We start from the raw sequence: 25,241 nt of genomic DNA on the forward strand, positions 1-25,241 counted from the left end.
AAAACAATGAAAAGAATACGCTGTTGTCCTAGCCCTAGCAATCTCTTTATTAGTTTATATTTTATATAATGAAAAATCGTTTTCTTAATTTGTATATCTTTTATATAAAGTACGGTCAGCCTCTTTAGTGGTTAATATTTCATATGATGTAAAATCAGCCTCTTCATTGGTTAATTTTTTATATAAAATAAAGTCAGCCTCTTTATTGGTTAATCTTTTATATAAAATAAAGTCAGCCTCTTTATTGGTTAATTTTTTATATAAAATAAAGTCAGCCTCTTCATTGGTTAATCTTTTATATAAAATAAAGTCAGCCTCTTTATTGGTTAATCTTTTATATAAAATAAAATCAGCCTCTTCATTGGTTAATCTTTTATATAAAATAAAGTCAGCCTCTTTATTGGTTAATCTTTCATATAAAGCAAATAAACTCCTTAAGTGCTTAATCTTTTATATGCGATAAAGTGGACCTCATTATTAGTTTATTCGTCATACAAAGCCAGCTTCTTCATTGGGTAATCTTGTATATAAAGACAACTCGGTCTCTTTATTGGTTGATCTTTTATTTAAAGTAAAGGCGGTTCCTTTATTGGTTAATAAATTACATAAAGTAAGCTCTTTTATTAGTTAATCTTTAATATAACGTAAAGTCGGTCTATTTATTGGTTAATATTTTATATAAAGCAAAGTATTCTGATCATTAGTTAATATTTTATATATTATATATACATTGAAGTCAGCCTTTTTATTGGTTAATATTTTATATTAAGTAAAGTACTCTGATTATTAGTTAATATTTTATATATTATATATACATTGAAGTCAGCATTTTTATTGGTTAACATTTAATATAAAGTAAAGTACTCTGATTATTAGTTAATATTTTATATATTATATATACATTGAAGTCAGCCTTTTTATTGGTTAATATTTTATATTAAGTAAAGTACTCTGATTATTAGTTAATATTTTATATATTATATATACATTGAAGTCAGCATTTTTATTGGTTAATATTTTATATTAAGTAAAGTACTCTGATTATTAGTTAATATTTTATATATTATATATACATTGAAGTCAGCCTTTTTATTGGTTAATATTTTATATTAAGTAAAGTACTCTGATTATTAGTTAATATTTTATATATTATATATACATTGAAGTCAGCATTTTTATTGGTTAACATTTAATATAAAGTAAAGTACTCTGATTATTAGTTAATATTTTATATATTATATATACATTGAAGTCAGCATTTTTATTGGTTAATATTTTATATTAAGTAAAGTACTCTGATTATTAGTTAATATTTTATATATTATATATACATTGAAGTCAGCCTTTTTATTGGTTAATATTTTATATTAAGTAAAGTACTCTGATTATTAGTTAATATTTTATATATTATATATACATTGAAGTCAGCATTTTTATTGGTTAACATTTAATATAAAGTAAAGTACTCTGATTATTAGTTAATATTTTATATATTATATATACATTGAAGTCAGCCTTTTTATTGGTTAATATTTTATATTAAGTAAAGTACTCTGATTATTAGTTAATATTTTATATATTATATATACATTGAAGTCAGCCTTTTTATTGGTTAATATTTTATATTAAGTAAAGTCGGTTCCTTTATTAGTTAATCTTTCATACGAAATAAAGTCAGCCTCGTTCTTCGTTAATCTTTTTATAAAGGAAAAGTCAGCTTCTTTGACGGTTTATCTTTTATATAAATTAAAGTCGTTTTTTTATTGATAAATCTTTTGCATAAAGTCAGAATCTTTATTGGTTAATCTTTTGTATAAAGTAAAGCTGATCTCCTTATTAGTAAATTAACTATATAATGTCAGTCGCTTTATGTGTTTTATATAAAGTAAAGTCAATCTTATTATTGGGTAATCTTTTATATAAAGTAAAGTAGGTTTCTTTATTGGTCAATTTTTTATATAAAGTAAAGTAGGTTTAAAAGATATTTCTAGGAGGCTAGAACAATGTAGAAATGTACGGTCGTTGTGAGAGGATAGATAAATATATGAATGATAAATAATTCAATATTTTTTATTTATTTATTTATCATTATTATTTTTTATTTTTTACTTTATATATATATATATATATATATATATATATATATATATATATATATATATATATATATATATATATTCATTTATTTACCTGAATTTTAATTGTGGGTGGTACTTAATTCCAAAGGTCCTTTCGGGTAATAACCCACCGTCAGTAGAGGAATAAATCCTCTCTCTAGGATGTAAATTGCAAAAGTAGGTATCTTTATTAGTCAATTTTTTATATAAAGTAAAGTCCGCCTCTTTATTAGTTAATCTTTTTATACGTCGGCGTCTGTATTTGTTTATTAGTAATAAAATGTCAGTTTATTATTTAATTAACCTTTATATACGAAGTAAAGTCAGCCATTTTATTTAGTGACTTTTTATATGTAGAATCGGTCTTTTTATTTATTAATTATATAATATCAGTTACTTCATTAGTTAATCTTTTATAGAAAGTCGGATTTTATCATTGGTTCATCTTTAAAAAAAGTAAAGTCAGCCTCTATATTATTAACACTTTATTATAAAGTAAGTTAAGTATCTTTATTTATTAATTTTTTATGCAAAGTAAAATTAGCTTTTCATTGGTTAATTAATATAAAGTCAGTCCCTTGGTTAATCTTTTATATAATGGAATATCGTTTTCTTTATTAGCTAATCTTTAACAAAAAATAAAGGCAGCCTTTTTATTACTTAATCTTTCATATAAAGTAAACTCATCCTCTTTATTGTTTAATCTTTCATCAAATTTCATTAAATCAGCATTTTTATTGGTTAATCTTTTATATAAAGTAAATCGATCTCTTTATTGGTTTATTGGTTATATAAAGTCAGTCTCTTTATTAATTAATTATTTGTATTAAGAAAACTCGATCTCTTTATTGTTTGATCTTTTATATAAACTAAAGTCGGATTTTTTATTAGGTAATTAATTACATAAAGTCAGCCTCTTTATTTCTTTATCTATAATATAAATTTCACCTGTCTGTTTAAATGTATGTATGTATGTATGTATGTATGTATGTATGTATGTATGTATGTGTGCCTAAAACCTTCGACAGAGGCGACGGATTTTTATGAGATCCATATTGTTTTGAAGCCCGACCCTTCGGACAACAAATATCGAAAAATTGGCCCAAAACAGGAATTCTTTTACCCTCAACTGGGCACTTTTCTACTGGCAGGGGTCACTTTTTTCGCTGATATTTTTGAAAGTCATCCCCTCTTTTCGATTGACTAGACTTAATTTAAACATTCGACACTTCCGGTTTGGCGATGGGCGCAACAGCAAAGACATCACGTTTTTCTCACGTTCTTTTCCTCATTCACAGTACAGGTTCGAGCCTGACTGCCTATTACCACTTTAAAAAAAATTTTTTTTGCTCAACACACACCTCCAAACATCCAGACTAGTTCTTTATATGAAGTAAATGCGGTATCTCTATTAGTTAATTAGTTATACAATGTCAGTTTCTTCATTGGTTAACATTTAATATAAAGTAAAGTCACTCGGATTATTTGTTAATAGTTTATATAAATTGAAGCTTGCTTCATTATCGGTTAATCTGTTATATAATGCAAAATCGTTTTCTTTGATAAGTTAATCTTTTATATAAAGTAACGTCAGCCTCTTTATTGGTTGATATTTTATATAAAGAAAAGTCGTTTTTTTTATTGGTTAAACTTTTTATATGAATTAAAGTCAGCCTTTTTATTGGTTAATCTATAATATAAATCTCACATGTCTGTTTAAATGTATGTATGTATGTATGTATGTATGTATGTATGTATGTATGTATGCACAAAACGTTCGACAGAGGCGATGGATTTTCTTGAGATTGGTATCGTTTTAAAGCTCGACCCTTTGGGCAACAGATATCGACACATTAGCTAAAAACATTAATTCCTTTACCCTCAGCTGGGCACTTTTCTACTGGGAGGGGTCACTTTTTTTACCGATATTTTAGAAAGTCATTCCCTTTCTTCGATTGACTAGCCTTAATTTAACGTCACTTCTGGGTTGGCGATGGGCGCAACAGCAAAGACGTCACGTTTTTTTCTCATGTTCTTTTCCGCCTTCGCGTAACGGGTTCGAGCCTGCCTGCCTATACCATTTTTTTTGCTACACCACCCCAAATACCCTGCCAACGACACGCACACAGGCTAATCTTTTATATAAAGTAAAGTCGATCTCTTTATTAGTTAATTGGTTATATAAAGAAAACTCTGTCTCTTTATTGGTTGATCTTTTATATAATTAAAGCCAGTCATTTAGTTGATTAATTAGTAGCATAAAGTCAGCCTCCTCATTAGTTAATCTTTTATACAAAATAAAGTCGTTTTTTTTTCAATCGGTTCACTAGTTATATAATGTAAAATCGATCACTTTATTAGTTAATTGGTTATATAAAGTCAGTTTCGTCATTGTTTAATCTTTTATAAAAAGTAAAGTCACTCGAATTATCTCTTCTCTTCTCTATCTATATCTCTTCTTCTTCTTCTTCTTCTTCTTTTTTCTTCTTCTATCTATCTTCTATAAATAAAATTAACTCATTTTTTCCCGTGTGAGTTTGACCTTAATAGGATTAAAAATAAAGACATAACATGCAAATGTAATGTGAACAAACTGCAGCACAGGATATGAGGTGTGCTATAGGCCTATTACCCTTACACTTCCTCGATAACCGTACATTCCTATATTTTTGCCAGTGAGAGTTAACTGCCAAAATCGGTTAGAATCAATGGAATTTGTAAAATCTTTTCTTTCTAATACATTCCTCCTACTCCTGCTCCCACTTAACACCGCTGAGAACGCGTCCACAAGGAACAGTATGACTAAACACCGGTTTGGAATCGTAAAGGGTTATTTAGGCCATTCTTTTTTTTTCTTTCGCTTTTCTCCCATAAAAAAATAAATAAATAATATTATGGTCCAACTAACATTATCTTTTTTCCTTTTTGCTTTTTTTATTTATCGTAGAAAGACACTGCGGAACTACTCGGATTTTACTTCCGGTTTTGACAACACTAACCGAGGAATCTGACTATGAGCTTTATTTATTACGCTTCTCACTAAAAAGTTATTAAATAAACAAACACTTCCTGAGTTACAATTTATTATTACAACGCAACGATATCGTGAAATTACTTGCGTTTCACTTAAAAAACAAAAACAAACAACAAAAAAATAATGAATGCATTTTTTTACCGTAAGACACACACTGCGAGACTACTCGGTTTTTACTTCCGGTTTTGACGACTCCAACCCAGGAATCTAACTATGAGCTTCACTTATTAATGCTTTCAACTACACATTTTTTATAAAACAAACATTCCATTTTTTTTTTACAAATTGCTATTACAACGCTACGATATCGTGAAATTACTTGCATTACACTTGAAAATAAAAAGAAATCGGTTTTTAGTTCCGGTTTGGACTACTCTAACCTAGGAATCTATCTATGAGCAATTTATTATTTACATATTTATATCGGGAAATTACTTGCATTCCAATTGAAAAACAAAACAAAATAAAGCACCCGATAAAGGTCCCATTAAGATCCGAAAAATATGATTGCTTTTTCTTTACTAAAGAAATCTGCACTTGTTTAAATTAACATTTATGAATGCTTCTTCTTCATTAACGAAATTACATTTGCTATATATTTAGTTCAAACATACAAATGCTGTTGCTTACGTTACGTTCGGGAAAGTCAGGTCAAACTAAAACACTCGGACACTGTTTTATATAGTTTGTAAATTATTTACCCAAAGTTAAAACATTCGCCAGAGTCCGCCACGATTTGTCTTCTCCAAATACATTCATAAACACCGTGTTCGTTGAGATGATAAAAAAATTTACATTAAATAAAAACTAACAAATCAGACCATTACGTACTGCAAGACTACCACTTCTTTTTACATTTTCACCTTTTTTATTTTTTTTTGGGGGGGAGTCCATGCATTTTCTCTTTTTATTAGACTTTTTCGTTACACCAAATTGAGCCACAGCAACGCGTCGCAGCGTACAGCTTGTTGGTTAATATTTTATATAAATTGAAGTCAACTTATTTTTTAGTTATTCTGTTATACAAATTAGTTACTTTATTAGTAAATTAATTATATAATGTCAGTCCTTTTATTGATAATGTTTTATATTATGTACCGTCGGCCTTTTTATTTGTTTATCTTTTATATGAAGTAAAGTCGGTTCCTTTAATATATATATATGTATATATATATATATATATATATATATATATATATATATATATATATATATATATATATATGAATTAGAACCAGCCTCTTTATTAGTAAATCTTTTATATAAAGTAAAGTCGATCTCTTTATAAGTAAATTAATTATATACTGTCAATCTTTTTATTGGTTAATATTTTGCATAAAGTAAAGTTAGTCTTAGTTTTGGTTTATCGTATATATAAAGTAAAGTCGGGTTCTTCATTGTTTAATTTTTTATATAAACACAAGTTAGCATCTTTATCAGTGGATCTTTTATATTAAGTAAAGTCATTTTTTACTGCTTAATTAGTAGGGCTAAGACAACAGCATCTTCTTTTCATTGTTTTGACTCTTGAGTGTGTGTCTGTTAATATCTTATATGCTTTTATGTAGAGGGATGTGGTTCACGGTTGATTAACTGTGTCTAACTGTGTCAGATATATACAGAGTAAAAACATTGAAAAGAATATTCTGTTGTCATAGCCCTATTAATTAGTTATATGAAGTTAGTTTCTTTATTGGTTGATTATATAAAGTAAAGTCGGTCTCTTTATTGGTGAATCTTTTACATAAAGTCGGTTTCACTATTGATCAATTAGTTATATGAATTCAGTTTCTTTATTGGTTAATCTTTTATATAAAGAAAGGTCATCCTCTTTAAAAGTTAATCTTTCATATAGAGTAATGTCGGCTTTTTATTGGTTAACCTTGGTATAAATCAAAGTAAGCCTCTTTATTGTTTAATTCTTTTATATAAAACAAAGTCGGTTTTACTGGTCAATCTTTTAAATAATAAAATCAGCCTCATTATTGCTTAATTAGTTATAAAGTGTCAGTCCCTTTATGAGTTAATCTTTTTTTATTTAAAGTAAAGGAAGCCTCTTTATTTGTTAATTAGTTATGTGGAGTGCTCTCTCAATTTGGTAAATCTTTTATATAACGAGTACAGTCAATCTTTTTATTGGTTTATCTAATATATAAAGTAAAGTCAGTCTCAGTATTAGTTAATTTGAGGCATAATGAGTCTTCTTTTTTGGTTAATCTTTTGTATAATGTAAAGTCAATTTATTTATTGGTTAATAAGTTACATAAGTTTCGTTATAGTTAAATCTTTTTATAGAAAGCAAAGTCGGTTTATTTATTGGTTAATTAGTTATATGAACTTAGTCCCTTTATTTTTTTTTATATAAAGTAAAGTCGTTTTTCTTATTATTAATTTATGACTGTCTTCGTTAATCTTTTAGATAAAGTGAAGTCAAGCTGTATATTGGTTAATCTTATATATAAAGTAAAGTCAAGCTGTTTATTGGTTAATCATCTATAAATATAAAAGCGAAAATGTATGTATGTATGTACGCTTTTCCTCGATGTCCACAAAAGGCTTCTTTCAGAGAAGCGCTCGCTCGCTTCACAACTTCTTAAAACCTTTTATATCATCTATAAATTGTAATATCTCACACTTAACCACAGAGCTCGCCTGTCTATTTAATTTCATTGACTTTCAAACGTTAATTATTCCACATTTCCCGCATCGGCACGCGTTACATTCGGTTTTCGGTATAAACAAAAAGCGAAACTCGACTCTAATCACAGGCCCAGAGCCAGTGAACGTTTGGTCAATGTCGACTTCGTCATATCAGACGGTAGCTTTCATTTCGAGACGAGAAAGCGGGTTTTTAAAAACAAACACACCGATTTATTGACCTCATTAAAAACTGTCCCGCACAAAATGATAACTGCTGAATAGCTATCGCCGTCACGTCAATCAAAAACGCGCACCTGTTTTTTTTTCACACTTTACTATTTTCCAACTGCGCGTCGTCAAGGCTTTTTTTTTCACGGGCACCTGTTTTTTCCACACACATCTACAAACACCCGGGCAACGCCGGGTACCCATCGCTAGTCTATATATATAAAAGCGAAAATGTGTGTATGTATGTTCGCTTTTTGTGTATGTCTACAAAAAGCTTCTTTCAGAGAAACGGTCGCTCGGTTCACAACTTCTTAAAACTTTTTATATCATTTATAAATTCTAATATCTCAGAGTTAACTACGGAGCTCGCCTGTCTATTTAATTTTATTGATTTTCAAACGTTAATTATTCGACATGTTCCGATCGGTTTTCGGTATAAAAAAAGCGAAACTCGACTCTAATTACTGGCCGAAAGCCAGTGGTCTCTAGAGAGCTAAGTAACGTTTAGTCAATGCCGACTTCGTCATATAAGACGGTAGCTTTCATTTCGAGACGAGGCGCTCCCCCTAATAAACAGGGAGCGGGTTTTTAAAAACAAACAAACCGATTTATTCACCTCATTAAAAACTGTCCCGCACAAAATGCTAACTGCTGAATAGCTATCGCCGTCACGTCAATAACTCGTCAAAAACGCGCACCTGTTTTTTTTCACACTTTACTATTTTCCAACTGCGCATCGAGGCTTCGTTTTTTTTAACTTGTAAAAAACGGGCACCTGTTTTTTTTTCACATTTTACTATACGCGTCAAGGCTTCGTTTTTTTTCACACACACCTACAAACACCCGGGCAACGCCAGGTACCCTCGCTAGTCTTATATATAAAGTAAAGTGAGGCTGCATATTGGTTAATCTTATATATAAAGTAAAGTCAGGCTGTATATTGGTTAATCTTATATATAAAGTAAAGTCAAGCTGTATATTGGTTAATCTTATATATAAAGTAAAGTCAAGCTGTATATTGGTTAATCTTATATATAAAGTAAACTAAGCTTTTTTATTACTTTATCTCTGATATAAAATAAGTCAGTTTCTTTCTTTATTAATTATTTATATAAAGTAAAGTCGGTTTTCTTTATTTGTTAATCATTTTATATAAAGTAAGGTCAGCATTTTTATCGGTTAATCTTTAATAGAAAGTCAAGTTTGTTTTTATCGGTTTATCTTTTATATAATGTAAAGTCAGTCTCTTGCTTGGTTTATATTTTATTTAAAGTAAAGTAAGCCTATTTATTTGTTAATTAGATATATAAAATACTCTCTTAATTCGGGCAATTATTTATATAAAGCAAAGTCAACCTCTTTCTCGGTTAATCTTTTATAAAAGGTAAAGTCGGTCCGTTTAATGGTTAATTTAAGGTATAAAGTGAGTCTCCTTTTTTGGTTAATCTTTTATAAAACGTAAAGTCAGTCTATTTATTGGTTAATAAAATAAGTTTCTTTATAGGAAGCAAAGTCGGTTTATTTATTGGTTAATTAGTTATATGAAGTTAGTCACTTTATTTATTTTTTTATTATTATATAAAGTAATGTCAGTGTCTTGACTGGTTAATTAGTTACATAAAGTCCGTCTCTTCAATAGTTTATATTTAATATAAATAAGTCAGTTTCTGTTATTGCTTAATATTTTATATCAAGTAACGTCAGTTTTCTTTATTAGGTAATCTTTGATATAAAGTAAAGTCGGTTTCTTCGTTGATTAATTTTTATGTAAATAAAGTCGTTTTTAATAGTCTATTAGTCTATTTATAAGTTACTCTTTTATATAAAGTAAAGTCAAGCTGCATATTGGTTAATCTTATATATAAACTTAAGTAAGCCTCTTTATTGTGTTATCTCTGATATAAAGTAAAGTCGGTTTCCGTATTTGTTAATATTTAAATAAAGTAAAGTATGCTTCTGTACTGGTTAATTTTTTATATAAAGTAAAATCAGCGTCTTTATTGGTTAATCTTTAATATAAAGTAAAATCAGCTTCTGTATTGGTTTCCGTTTTATATAAAACTATCATGGGTGCTACCGTTGCCCAGGTGTTTGGAGGTGTGTGTTGAGCAAAAACAAAAGTGGTAGTAGGCGGGAAGGAGGAAAAGAACGTAAAAAACAAAAGTGACGTATTTGCTGTTGCGTCCATCGCCAAACCTGAAGTGGCGGAGGTTTAACTTAAGGCTAGTCAATCGAAAAGAGGGGATGACTTTCGAAAATATCAGCGAAAAAAGCGACCCCCCCCCGCCTTGTCGAAAAGTGCTCAGTTGAGGGTGAAGGAATTAATGTTTTTAGAAACTTTTCTGATATTTGTCGTCAGAAAAGTTTAGCTTCAAAACGATACCAATCTCGTGAAAATCCGTCGCCTCTGTTGAAAGTTTTAAGTATACATACATACATACATACATACATACATACATACATTTAAACAGACGTGAGATTTATATTATAGAAGATTATAGGTTCGGTTAATGAAGCAAGAAGCTTATTAGGTTTTAAGTAAGAAGTTAGAATACACATGCCAAAAGAATACAGTTCATTCTTGTAAATCCGTATTCAAGCTGTTAAAGGATCGATTCTCGGCTGAGAATACTTAATGTCTCCAGTTTATTATTTTAAGCATTATTAAAGTAAAAAGAAACTGACTTTCTATTAAAAGTAGTAACAATTTTGTTCTAAGATTCTGTGTCGTTTGTGGTTGACTATTCACCCGGCCATTGTGAAAAAGGGTTGTTGGATATAATGAGTGCAAATAAGACATTTTGTTTCTATTTTATTTTTTAATAAGAAATTGAACAAAAATATTCACGTCCAGATCTTGGCACACGTTATACTGAGTGACTTATAAATTATATTTTGTAAGTTTTTTTTTAAACCGTGTCTAGTAATTTATTTTTCCTATTTTGCTGGATTCTAACAAATCCATTACTGAACACAAAAGTATTAATATTTAAATTCCTCTTTAATTTTAAGTTTAATGGCAATCGAAATTGCTTACTGGTCAAGTAAGACACTTGGCGGTAACGGAATATTATCTGTTGATACTCAAACTGGTGCTCTTTATGAGAAAGACACAGCAGTTGCATGGCCGCTGTGGTGGGAAGATAAGTGTTCACTAAGTATTTAATGTACTTACAAGCCCATAATTCAGCAATGGAAGAATTTGTCTGTAGACAGTTCGAAAGTTGCCAACAGAATTCAGGTAACGAATCAAAAGGTATGGAACATAACTTCTCCATCAGAAGCAGCAGAAATTAGAAGGAATAACTGAATGAACAGTGCTCGTGTTAGATAGAAGAATTGCAGAATGTAGAAAATGATAAGATCAAACCGTATTGTGACAAAAAGGGGAATTGAAATAATTCTTGCATAATATTTTGATATCTGATTAAGTCGGGGCCACGGATAATAACTCTGGCCCTTTTGAGCCAGGTGTCAACCATAATTGTCTGGTATAATCTCGCCAACAGGGGATTGAACAGTTAAGAGAAAAAAAGGACCATAAACTAAAACAAATGGTTAGATTAATTAGTGTTGTCTTGAATAATCTCGCCAAATGTAGCTGAGAAATTAAGAGACGAATAAGTCGTAGGACTAGGCAAGAGGTTATGCTAACTAGTTTAGTGAAATAATTTCGGAGAGGAGAGTTAAAAAAAACTATTTGGGCAGTTAGCGTGGAAATGTATTGAGCACAAAGAGAAATATTAATATGACGTGTGATAGGTATAGGAAATTTGAAGGTTGTTTAAGAGAATGTGAAAAATACTCGCATGATGAAATAAAGTAACAAACGATCTGGATGTATCATGAACAGTATAACATATCTGTCGTTAAGACAGACTATAGTATAAATTGACTTTATTGCTGAGATAGAAATTTCCCATTTCAGTTTGGTAGATTTAAAAACGCAGTGCCATCAGACGTGGACCATCCAATGTCACGTGCATTTAGTCTTATCTGGACTTGCGTGGCTTTGTGACATATTGGTAACATATTGGTAACATATTGGTAATATATTTGTAACATATTGGTAACATATTTGTAACATATTGTTAATATATTTATAACATATTTGTAATATATTTGTAACATATTGATAACATATTTGTAACATATTGGTAACATATTGGTAACAAATTTGTAATATATTTGTAACATATTGGTAATATATTTGTAAAATATTGGTAACATATTGGTAACATATTTGTAAAATATTGGTAATATATTTGTAACATATTGGTAACATATTGGCAATATATTGGTAACATATTTGTAATATATTTGTAACATATTGGTAATATATTGGTAACATTGGTAACATATTGGTAACATATTGGTAACATATCGATAACATATTTGTAACATATTGGTAACATTAGTAATATATTGGTAACATATTGGTAATATATTTGTAACATATTTGTAACATATTGGTAACATATTGGTAACATATTGGTAATATATTGGTAACATATTGGTAAAATATTGGTAACATATGTGTAATATATTGGTAACATATTGGTAATATATTTGCAACATATTGGTAACATATTGGTAATATATTTGTAACATATTGGTAACATATTGGTAACATTGGTAATATATTGGTAACATATTGGTAATATATTGGTAACATATTGGTAAAATATTGGTAACATATTGGCAATATATTCGTAACATAATTGTAATATATTTGTAACATATTGGTAATATATTGGTAACATATTGGTAACATATTGGTAACATATGTGTAATATATTTGTAACATATTGGTAATATATTGGTAACATATTGGTAATATATTGGTAACATATTGGTAAAATATTGGTAACATATTGGTAATATATTGGTAACATATTGGTAAAATATTGGTAACATATTGGTAACATATTGGTAACATTGGTAATATATTGGTAACATATTGGTAATATATTTGTAACATATTGGTAACATATTGCTAACATATTGGTAATATATTGGTAACATATTGGTAATATATTGGTAACATATTCGTAAAATATTGGTAACATATTGGTAATATATTGGTAACATATTGGTAACCTGTTGGTAACATGTTGGTAATATTTAAAACTTTGGTTGTAGACAACAGGGCTGAAATGTTTCGGCACAAACCAGACAATTTTTAAAAAAATCTACATTTTCGCTGTTGAAACAGTAAACTGAGTTTTTCCCTTTTAAACGTATTAAAACGTTGTCTTTGCATGTTTAGAGAAATGCGTTGGGATTCCTTTTAGTTTTTTTTTATTTGAAAAAAATAAAAATAAAAAAGGAAAGAAAGGTAAAATGAAGGGGACATTTTATTTGGATTAATTTGTGCATAATTTTGTGAACTTGAGTTGTTTTTTTTTCTAGGAGCAGTTTCTAAATTCCTGTGAATAATTTTTTGCAACATGTGAAGGGGTGTTATATAGTACTGATGCACATATATGCAAATGCACGAAAAATTACGTCAGTAGCAAGGAAAAATAAAAACTTTAAAAGGGATGATTGAGGAGAAGCGAAGACGCCTTCAAGGGTACGTCCAAGAAGGCGATCACATGGGTGATATCACGGCCATAGTAATAAGGAAATAAATCTTCTTGTTGCAAAGAAAAGGCGACTTGAACTTCGTTTCTATTCTTTGTTTACTAGGCAATTGGCTGCCAGACTACATTACAAAACAATCATTAGTTATCTGATATAACAACAGACATAAAAATTTTGTCATTTGATACCCAACGATCTTTATACATTACAGCATTTTTATTTACGATCGTTTTCTCTTATATAAAATATACAAACAAAAGTAAAGTTGGCGATTGTGCAGTATAATTATCAAAGAAAAAAGTTAAATGAAAAATCAAATACAAATAGACAACAGATCGCTATTAGCAAACGCATCATTAGGCATCATTAATTCTCTCCTGAGAATTAATTATCTGGACAGGGATCTTTGGTGCTGGCATTGAGCCCTGTATAAAGTAAACGAACAGCGCATGTTTTTATAAAAATATATTTATATTTTTTTTTTTACATTTGAAAAGCCATTTTAAGAACCCAAGAGTTGAGGCACGTGACCTGTTGCCTTCGAGATTCTAATTTAAACTGCCCTGGACCGACCGTCGATCCACTTTCAACACGTCTCCCAATACCAACTGAATAACAAAGCTTCTCTCGTGGGCATGAAATGAAGGAGAGAAAGAGAAAGAGAGAAAGAAGTGGGAGAGACAGAGAAATATGAATACATATTGTTATTAAATTTCAACGGATTGTTCTGAAGCTTCACCCTTCTAGCAAAGCCAATGTCAGCCACATTGATTTGACCTTTTCACCTGTCAACATCGATTGCATGAACAACCTGTCTCGTTGATGTGTACTAACATTTCAAAACTAAAACAGCAGCGACTTGATTTTACTTGTCTTCACTCGATACCAAGGAAATAAGGATAGAAGTCTTTTAAATGTCGGGAACTCAAGAACTCCCCTAAAAGACTCTTTATCTTTGTGCCATAAGATCTATGAGAATAAAAAAAAGATTGAAGTCAGATTTTTAATGAATAAATAAATAACATTTAGTTATTTGTAAGAACAATGACAATCGTTCCGCATTCCTAGGATTTCAAAATCTATTCTTTTTTTAACTTTTCGTACTGCGTTCGATTCTAACCTTTTCCAAATATCCTTTTCAATTTATCTAGCTTGCTCTTTTACTTAGTGGGATCTGTCCCTTTTTACAAAGCAGTCAGTATAATTAGGAAAACAGGAATCAGAGAATGAATTCCAAAGTCTATCAGTCTGAGGGATGAAATTATTAGCGTAGAAAGGCTTTCCAGCATCTACAAACCTCAAGGGGTGGGATTTTGCTGCTTCTTGAGTTAATCAGGAGTAAGTATGCCGAGGAGGAAACAAATGCTATCAGTTTATCAAAGAACGTTCAATTAAAGTACTTGTGAAATAGACACAGGGATGCAACACTGCAACAAGGGGACAGAAGTTGACGCTTGGCCGATAGTGCTGGACCTATCAGATTTAAGCTCTGTGTGGATTTCAAAAAAAAAAAAAAAAAGATGGAAATCAGGTCTTTAATAAATTGAATTTCGGAAAATAGGTAAAAATAAAAATGAACAAGATGCAGAATTGGATGATTTGAATTTGATGCACAATAAAATTGTTTTTTTTTTATATAAGAATGCAATTAATATAGATTTATATCGCAGGAAAACAGCTGCGTACGGTGCCATTTTGAAATCTGAAGAAACCTGAATCTTTGAAAGATAATAAGGGAAGTTGTTGCCTAAGGAAAAATATTGCAAGAATTTGTGTCGTTTCATTAAGCAAAATCATTAAAAAAATACTTAGCAGAAAATACAAATGTCTTTGATTCAGAAACTAAATCCTCCCCAATTCTTCATGCAAAATCCTTTCTGTAATCCAACCATATTTGGTATAACTAAATTTCAATCTATGCCTTACATTTGACTTGTGTCTACGTTTGAGCAGTGCAACCAGCAGAACAGTTACTTTGAAGAATGACGATTTCCAAAGAAGGATGAAACATGGATGCATGTAGAGAAATTTTTTTAAAAGTATTTATGGCTTTATATCTATTTTTGTTTATATATGGAATAAGTAGAATCTAAAACATCATTTCGCTCCTATTCAAAGGTACTTCGTCAGAATGAGTTACTTTTGAAGAAACCATATTTGCAAACCAGAGTAAATTGAAAAATTGAAAAAATAGTTATAAGTAAACCATCGTTATTTGGATCCTATGTTAAATTATGTAGAATTGAAACCATTAAAAAAATATAAAGGTAATTTTAAGAAGGCAAAACAATGGATCGATTCAAACTGAACCAAATTAAGACATATAATAAGGTGGAATAAGCTAGGCAGATTCACCTTTTATCATGTATATATAAATATATTTATTTTTTATATCTTATATTTGCATTCTATTCTTACTTGCGTCAGAATGGTCAGATGGAAGTTCCATATTGTATGATATTTCGGGAAAAGTTTCCTTCATCAGATAGGTGTTCGACTTTTGTTAAAATGTGCATACGAGGGCTATTTCACAATGTTTCACATGTGTGAAAATGGACCCGAAATTAATTTTATTTGGTGTTAAATTCAATTATGATTCATTAAATTTAATAATTTAGAGCCTCATTAATATTAATTATTAAAACTTATTGTGAACAGATGTGAGAAAAAAATATGTGATGAGAAGAATATGTTTTCTTTGAAAAATTTCTGATGAGAAGAATATGTTTCTTTGAAAAATTTCTGATGAGAAGAATATGTTTCTTTGAAAAATCTATATTGAAAGGAAACTAGAAAACTATATATATATATATATATATATATATACATAGTAGTATATTGAAGAAGGTGGGCTCTCTCTACCATGCTAGAAAACTATTTACACCTTAAAGTATCCTATACCTCTATAAGGCCGCCACTTGCCCATGTATGGAGTACTGTTGTCACATTTGGGCTGGTGCATCTGCTACTTGTCTCTTACTCCTTGACAGGGTTCAAAAGAGAGTCACCAACCTGATAGGTCCTAAACTGTCATCTAGGCTTCAGCCTCTGTCCCATCGACGAACTGTTGCATCCCTCTGCCTGTTATACAAGTACTTTAATGGTGAATGCTCTAACGAACTACAAGCACTTGTCCCCCTCGACGTGAATACCCCCAACAAACCCGACACACAGCTAAATCCCACCCCTTCACAGTAGAGATCTCTAGGTGTAAGAACGCCTTCTACTCCAATCGTTTCTTCCCCAGAACTGCTAGACTTTGGTACTATCTTCTAGGATTCTGCTTTCCCAACTGTACTGACATGCAGAAGTTCAAGTGTAATGTGAACAGACATTTTGCTACTCATCTCCCTTCATAATGCTCCTGCAACTTATGTCCCCGATAGTAGCCCCCTACTTCAAAGTGGCACTGTGCCTTATTTGGTGTGAAAATTGAATAAAAAAAAAAACTTATGGTTGTACACTCTGTCTTTCTTGTATTTTCTGAAAATATTTGTAAATATTTTCAGAAAAAATAGGTAAAGTATATCATATCATATTTGCCTATGTTCGATCTTAAATACAATAATGATCAATCTCCAATATTGAGCATATCGTATTAGAAATTACTTCATAAAAAATATTTATAAAAGTAGCAGTTCATATTACTTACAAACGAGATGTGAGTGAGTGAGTTGTTTATATACTTGAAACAACACACAAATGCACTTTATGTGCCTGGCAGTATTCTTAGGTAAGTTTTGTATCTGAATATCTTCAATAAGCATCGCTAATCGATAATCAAAATAATCCGACGAAAGAATGAACAAGCGATTTTGATCAAAGTTAACACCTTACACAGCTTAACATCACAAGTGCCTTAGAGAAGTTTTATTATCACACAAGCCGAAAAGCCCGACATATAAAATCAACAGTAGGTTCTTTGATATGGTGACAGAGGTGCGTTCGAAATGAATGTTTCTGTTTAAAGCACAATTGAACCAGGATACTTGATTTTTTTTTTTATTTTAAACCTCAATTCAAGCCATTACCACCGAACAAGCAATAAGACCAGGCATATAAAATCAAGAGTAGTTCTTTAACTTTCCAGGGGAGTGTTTGAAATGAATGTTTCTGTTTAGAGCTCAATCGAAGTATGATACTTGATTTCTGCATTCTAAACGTTAATTCCAGCTATTATATATAAAAATAATTTTATAAAATCAACAGTAGGTTCTCTACAGTGCAATGTAAAACACAATGTATTGTGGACTAAGTCACTGTGTGGAGGTATGTGAATCTTCCTCGCGGTGCACCACGTTGTGCCCCCATCTAGAGCAGGCAATTAATCTATTTAATTGAAAAAAAAATGGAGATTTCGCCAGTTTCAATGAAAGTAGGAATATGGGAGTGTGAAACATTCATTCATAATCATTCAATCCTGGGCAACGTCGGGTCTCCCTGCTTGTACTATATATAGGAATTAAAATTAAAAAGCTCTAATACCTAAAAGCTCAACGTTTCGCTCACTATTTTGCAAGCTTTATCAAGAGGTCAAAAGCTAAAAGAGGTACATAACGAGAAGACCTACCATTTTGGACAACAGATATATATATATAGTGATAGGATATAACAAACTTAAATTTATGTAGGAAGAGAAGACATACGAATGTACACACACACACACACACACACACACACACACACACACACACACACGCGTGTGTGTGCATGTGTGTCTGCGTGTGTGGGTATGTTTATATGCACACGAAATATGTATATTCGAAAATACACATAGGTGTCGCACTAGCAATAGCAAAGAAGAGTTTTAAAACAAAAAACCAAAAGACAAAGGAGGATCCAAGGGATCGAATTTTCAAACAATGAATCATCCAGTGTCTATGTTTTTATTGGTTTCATTGATAATAGTGGGGGAGATATAGTAGAAGCCCAGTCTTTGATTACTTGTCTTTGGCATTCATATATATATATATATATATATATATATATATATATATATATATATATATATATATATATATATATATATATATATATGAATGCCAAAGACAAGTAATATATATATATATATATATATATATATATATATACACATATACATATATATATATATATATATATATATATATATATATATATATATATGAGACAATAGGAGTGGAAAATGAATTCACAAATACTATATATTGGAAAATATAGAATGATTCATTTATTTAATAAAGATATAAATACATTTAGTTGGAGGATGAAGGGGGCTCTTTATACCCCAACTAAATGTATCTATATCCTTATTAAATAAATGACTCATTCTATATTTTCCAATATATAATATTTGTGAATTCATTTTCCACTTCTATTGTCTCTTATATAAGCTCCATTGAAATTTGTTGAGCTTTATATTATCCCGATAAATCTCCTCTTATAGAATTGAATTTACTCTCTTCTTCTATCTACCCTCGATATATATATATATATATATATATATATATATATATATATATATATATATATATATATATATATGAACAAATGACTAATAAAACATGTTAAAAGACATCTTGAAAAAGAGTTAAAAACATATTTAATTTTAAAAAAGGAAGCACAAGATAAGTGGATAGTCCTTAATCCGCAGAGTTTCGAAGAAATACTCTCCTTCTCATCAGAGGGCAGGAATTAGCAAAATGCGGGATCGGATTTTGCATATAAAAGTATTTAATGAAACTACAAGTAAGTCACAGATCTTAGTTGGTTAAAAATAAGGGTGAGGTAAAGGGAATAGGAGGTAAAAGAAAAATGATAAAAAGATTTCACATTTTATATATATATATATATATATATATTACTACAATTTCATGTATATACATATCTAACTATATAAGGTGATATATATATATATAGTATATACTAATATATATACTTTAACATTGCTCAATAAGTGAATAGAGCTTAATAGTAGTATGAAAATATATCTAAGGCAAGTAATATATATGCTCACACATTGTGTGTGTATATATATATATATATATATATATATATATATATATATATATATATATATATATATAATTCAGCATAAACTCTGCAAATAAAAAATTGCAATGATTATTTATTATTCGAGAAAGAATACACACAAAATTTTTAAAAATTCAACTTTAAAGAAATTTTTCTTTATTCCATGGAGTTTCAAAGAATGGCTCTTATCCCTAGAAGCCATTAATTAGCGAAATGATATTAATATTCAGGCTAATTAGCACATTAATTGAAAACTATATATTATGCAAGAATTCATATTTCTACGAAAGTTGATGATAATGCAGTAATTATACTTGCTTTACGTTTATTATTTTACCTTGAAAAATGTAATTATATATATATATATATATATATATATATATATATATATATATAGTAATTTATAAGATATATATGGCGATTAAGCTACACTGAATATTCTGCGTTTCATCCAACTATAGGATTCGTCAGGCTTATGCGCGAATTCTGTCGTTGCTTCTTGTTTTTATATATGTTGAGGATTTCTAGTTGGCCAATCAGCTTTCTAGTATCCACCGCGCCCCTTCCTATCAGCCAATGGGCATGCATTTTATCAAACAAAGGATCTGTTTTAGAACTAGGTTAGTGGTTTTAGGCAGCCGTTCTCCTTTTTTTTTTTTTTTTTTTAATATAAATTACTAACTAGCTCTACCTACGTATTGAGCACTTTTGAAGTAAATACTTAAAGTTTACGCATAAATCTATACTTTCGTATATTAAATTTATGTGAATAAATGAAGTAGTTATATATATATATATATATATATATATATATATATATATATATATATATATATATATATATACATACATATATACTAGCGAAACCCGGCCCTGCGTTGCTGTGGCTCAATTTGTTTAAATGGAACACAAAAAACAAAATAGATAAAATATGTTTCTTTTGTTTATGTTCTCAACATTTGTGGATAAACAATATTTTGAGGTGATCCTTTTTCTATGCCTATACAACATGGGGAAAACAATCAGGGTGTAGATGTAAGTCACACAATATAAAAATTGTTCCCGAGCCTTTTTAATGGTTATTGCAAACACCAAGCGGATTGTGAAGTGCAGTATCTTAAAATAAAATTGTATATCCGTTTTAATCATTCAGTGCACGTTCACTGCCCATTCTTCCTGAGGTTTGTAGAGGGGAGAACATGAAGGTTTTATTTTACTATGGATATATATGTGAGCACGCACTGGAAAATCTCGTAAATAAAAAAATTTAGCCGATTTTCTTTTTGTATGAAAGTATAGTGTTTTATCAAAAATAAATCGATGGAAAACTTAAAAAATTTAAAGAATAAACTAACAAAGTAAATGGGAGACCAATGATAATTCAGAAGGATGAAAAAAGTGACTTTATGTATATATATATATATATATATATATATATATATATATATATATATATATATAGTGATCAGTAGTGATCTGAAGGCTTCTTTTCATTCATTATTACACTGAGGTGATTAAATTTTACCCATTTTAAATTAGTGAAGCAGTTCGAATATACCCATATTGTTCATTTCATAAATGTAAACAAATTCTATATTATTTTAATTGAAATTCATTATTGAGATGAGTATTATTTATTAATTTATTTTATTGCGGACTATTATCCTCATCTTTCTTAGTTGTTGTTTCACGATGTTTCGGCCAACTATTCCTCTGGCCTTCATCAGGTGGTAACTGCGACGGAATAGAAACTCCGAATCTCCTAACTGCATTCTCAGCAATTACTGCCTTCCATAGTTGTTGTCGTCTCACAACGTTTTGGCCAAATAAGCCTCTGGCCCGCTTTGAGTAGGATTGAAATCGCTATCATACGGAAACGTACCTGGAATGTTGTGAAACAACAACTAAGAAAGATGAGGATGATAGTCCGCAATAAATAAATGAATAAATAATACTCATCTCAATAGTAAATTCCAATTAAAATAATATATATATATATACCATTCGGTATGAAACCCACCATGGAAGATCAGATAATAAATAAACTTGGACTTATAAGACCGAAAAATCCAACCTTGATCGCCCTTCAGGGCGCAGTGAATAGAGACGTTGAATCTCTACGGTTCCAGGTGAGAATTGTCTGAAGATAGCGGTTTCAATCCTATATAAAAACATGCCTGATTATGATGAAAATACTATACCAAAATGTTGAAGCAATCGTTCCAGTGGTTATTTAAATTATTGATTAGTAACAGGCATACATTTACACACACATACACACACACACACACACACACACACACACACACACACACACACACATATATGTATATTTGAAAGTGTGTGTGTCATTGTTTGATTTGACCATATTAAAAGGATGGACATTAATTTGGCTACTGGCCAAATTTCTGCAAGCCCAGCAATATTTTGTTAATCTATATCTAATCACACACACACACACACACACACACACACACACACACACACACACACACACATGTAAGACAGAGAACAATATACACGCAGGCACATATACATTTGCATATATGTATACATAATTTTGTGTATATGCATATATGTATATAACAGCGTCTTCATATATAAAAATATATAAACACACGTGCTCACATATGTGCAGTATATATAGATACTTGTGTATATATATATATATATATATATATGTATAGATATGCATATATATACATATGTATATATGTACATACATATGTATACATACATATATATAAATACATATATATATACATATATATATACATATATATACATACATATATACATATATATATATACAGATATATACATACATATATATATACATACAGATAGAGATACATATATATATATACATATATATATATATATATATATATATATGAGATAGAGACTCATATACATACAGACACATGCATATACATACACGTAATTGTGTGAATATTCACACGCATATACACACTTGTGTGTGTGTGTGTGTGTGTGTGTGTGTGTGTGTGTGTGTGTGTGTGTGTGTGTGTGTGTGTGTGTGTGTGTATCTTGTTGCAAACTATTTCTGGACAAGCGAAGGCAACTGACATCGACAATAAAAATCCGCACTGTCTAATTATTCCGATAAGGAAAGAACAAAAGCCGTAAAAATGTTGATGATAATCGAATTCTTTGACCTGTCGACCACAAAGCAACATCAGCATGATCAGAATTGCTCTTACTATATTAAATACTAGCAGATAGACCTGGCATTGCCCGGGTGTAAAATGTACATTTCTACGATAAATATGTACCGGCCCATTTTATGTAATGCTAAGAACGTTTAAATATGGCATGGACGACAAACTCGTTGGTCGGGTCATGCAAAATACTTAAAAACGCTACTTGATGCTACCTTTTTTCATGAAAATCACCCCAGACAAAGCATGAAGTCACTTGATGTAAGGATTCAATTTCGAAAACCAGTCAATGATAAATGTTATATCAAAAGTTCTTTCCTCTTTGTCAGTAACATCGCTCATGGAATATGAAGACTAATGGACAAAAAGAAAACCCAAGTTTCATTTTGCACTCTTCATACCTTTAACATTATAAAATGAGTGTCAAGAGTAGTGGTGTAAGTTTTGGAAAATAGGAACGCCCTCCCCTATATCTCAGTGTAATAATGAATGAAAAGAAGCCTCTAGAAACTTGTTCAATATATGTTACCGTGACATAAGCTGACATATATTAGGTGGGTTTTTAACAGTATTTTGTATAGTTTTTTTTTATATTTTTAAGTCCTTTTCCCAAACTTACCGCGTTCAACAAAGAATTTGGCGCCATTTATAATTTTCAAATACATCGGTAAACACTATGTTTTTCGAGCTGAATAAGCATACTTTTTTTTTATTCAATAAACGCTTCAAAATAAATTAAACCACGAACAACTTAGTCAGCTAGGTAGAAAAATCAATTTTGCCCTTTTAAAAACAACAGTAAATAAGTATACATATTTTTAAAAATATGCGGTCTGTAGTCTCGTTTTTGAACAGAATAAACGCTTTAAAATAAGTGAAACCACTAACAACTTAGCCAGTTAGATAGAAAACGGACACTTAGAACATCGATTTTATTTTATTTAAAACAAGAGTAAACAAGTAAAACTATTTTAAAAAAATATTATGGGGGGTATAGTCTCTTTTAAAAACAATATCCCCTTTAAGAATGGTCATAGAATGTGTTTTCAATCGATATTTATTCAACAAGGGGCCAGTTTCCCACCTAGCAAAAAAGGGACGAGTTTTCCGGGTACGAGTTTTCCGGGTATGAGTTTTCCGGGTACGAGTTTTCCGAGAACGAGTTTTCCTAAATTCATATAGATATATATGTATGTATGTATGTATGTATGTATGTATGTATGTATGTATGTTATATGTCAGGTCATGTCATATGCTACTGGTACCATGTAACCCAGTACTACCTGCCTCATGGTCAGGTCACCGGCGACTAAACTGGTTCCTCCACCAGACTTGTTTGGTGAGGAGGGTGGCTAGTCGCCCTGAAGGATTAAAAACAAGACCTTTGAAAGGGCGAATGAACCCTTTTTCGGGGTAAATGGCCAACTAGCACCGTGTGTGTTTGTGTGTATGTATGTGTGTGTTGGGGTGGAGAGGGCTCCTATAAGACGTGGCGAAGGCAATCTTTCTTGGAGAAGCAAATCTCTGATTAAAAAAAAACATAAAGCGGGAGATCAGTACCCGCAATAAGCTGGTCTGCAGTTTAACTTGTTGCTGGCTATCTTGCTCTTGCTTGTTGCTGGATCTCAACATTTTGAAACGAGAGAGAGACTTAGCTGTCGTACAAAGTTAAGACTCTGTAACATCATCTGTGTATAGATACTCCCTCAGGCATTTGTCTATTAAAATGGTTCTGTGGCGATGGAAGTCATTTTTGGGCTCATGGTGTCTGAGAGAGTGGCACTCGTCTGACAAGAAGTTGCAATCATCATGTATGCATGTATGTATGTATGTATGTATGTATGTATGTATGTATGTATGTATGTATGCGCCCAACGCGATCAATGAAGCTGAAAACGCGAGAAGTCACGAGATTGTGATCTCCGCAAATTATTTCCGTTCCGTCTTAAGTTAAAAAGAAAATTTTCCTTCTTTTTGTTTCCGTTTGATAAACAAAAAGCCGAAAATTTACCACAAGGTGTTACGTGAATGAACCCATCCCCCACCAATACACACCACACTCGTCCTACTGGCTTGCCCGAACTCCTCCCCGCCTCAATATATTATTTTTTTAACAGCCATTTAAAAAACAACAAATATACATAATGATAGCATTAGATTATTAAAGCAATATCGTCCGATCGGATGAAGGAGGAGGTGGTTGCGAAGAAATGAAGAGGACGAATTGAAGGAAGAAGGGGGAGGGGTCAGTGCTTTGTCGGCTTAATTTCGTTTGAATATATTGCGCGCAAGACAGAGCAGAAGCTAATGATTATATTTAAACGCAGCATCCACGATTCGTGGTCGCAAAAAGTGGTTTTTATCAATAATTCAGCAGCATCTCGAACGAGGCCGCTATCGGTCAACGTTTATCCTTCATGGTCGCTTTCTATTGGCTAAAAT

The 25,241-nt window shown here is 30.5% G+C and overlaps 1 protein-coding gene across 1 annotated transcript in view; it reads right to left on the minus strand.

Moving 5' to 3' along the window:
* Nucleotides 1-25,241, minus strand: part of LOC145259858 (uncharacterized) — a 1,597,463-nt gene that overhangs the window by 189,677 nt on the left and 1,382,545 nt on the right. The gene's annotated exons all lie outside the window — the stretch shown is intronic.

This window comes from Euprymna scolopes, chromosome 35 (genome assembly GCF_053919585.1).
Source record: "Euprymna scolopes isolate OS-2025 chromosome 35, ASM5391958v1, whole genome shotgun sequence".
NCBI lineage: Eukaryota > Metazoa > Mollusca > Cephalopoda > Sepiida > Sepiolidae > Euprymna > Euprymna scolopes.